Source organism: Pinus tabuliformis, chromosome 3_2 (assembly GCF_031772625.1).
Source record: "Pinus tabuliformis cultivar Carrire ecotype Pingquan chromosome 3_2, CPIR1, whole genome shotgun sequence".
Lineage (NCBI taxonomy): Eukaryota > Viridiplantae > Streptophyta > Pinopsida > Pinales > Pinaceae > Pinus > Pinus tabuliformis.
The window spans coordinates 1,245,950,800-1,245,951,839 of NC_142302.1; the positions used below are offsets into that span (position 1 = coordinate 1,245,950,800).

A 1,040-nucleotide genomic window follows, 5' to 3' on the forward strand; every position below is an offset into this window, starting at 1 on the left:
AACATAGGCATATATTTATACATGAGGAGAGGTATTGGGATTTTGTCAACTCCACAAATTTCTCAATCAATAACTCCACAAATCACTCCATAATTCTCTCAACAAACATCCATAAATCTCTCACCTGTTATTCCACTAATTTCTCCATAAATCCCTCACTAAAAAAACAACTTTAATTATTGAGTATTTGACAAATGATCCATTATTCCATCATTTCTCCCCCATAATGATCATCTGGAAATATTCCAAGATCATCTCTAAATTTGCAGAAATTTTCCTTAGATAGTGCTTTGGTAAATATATCAGCGACATGTTTATCTGTTCTATAGTACTCAATCTCGATCACTCCTTGCTGAACTAGATCTCGAACAAAATGATACTGAATATCAATATGCTTGGTATTCTTATGGAAAAATGGATTCTTTGTCATCTGAATAGCACTTTAATTATCACACATCAACTGAGTGGGTTGCTCTTGTTGTTCATGTAGGTCCTCTATAATTCTTCTTAACCAAACTTCTTCATCTGTTGCTGTCGCTGCCGCTTTATACTCTGCTTCTGTTGTCGAGAGAGAAACTGTTGATTGCTTATTAGTACTCCAAGCAACTGCCACTGAACCCATACTAAATGAATACCCTGAAGTTGATTTCCTGTCATTCCTACATCTAGTCGAATCTGAATCTGCATAACCAATCAACCTGAAATCTTCTATAGAACTGTATAACAAACCATAACGAATTGTTCCAAGTAGATATCTTAAAATCCTCGTTGCTGCTTTCCAATGCAATTCCTTAGGTTCTGCCATAAATCTTGATACCATACTGACTGCAAAAGGAATATTTGGTCGAGTTGTAGTGATGCAGGAGCATTTGGTTAACAGGGCGAAGACGGAAAGAAGGTTGATGTGGTTTCTGAGAAGGACAAAGAACATGGCTCACTAAACGGACAACGTGTCTGTCTTTATTTTTATTTATTGTTTTTATTTTACTTTTATGTTAAAATGCCAAGAATAATGTAATGAGCTCTAATTAGGAACAGTA

At 35.3% G+C, this 1,040-nt stretch overlaps 1 pseudogene; it reads right to left on the minus strand.

Annotated features, from left to right (window-relative positions):
- Window positions 1-442: 442 nt before the first annotated feature.
- Window positions 443-820, minus strand: LOC149185253 (secreted RxLR effector protein 161 pseudogene; annotated as a pseudogene).
- Window positions 821-1,040: the final 220 nt, after the last annotated feature.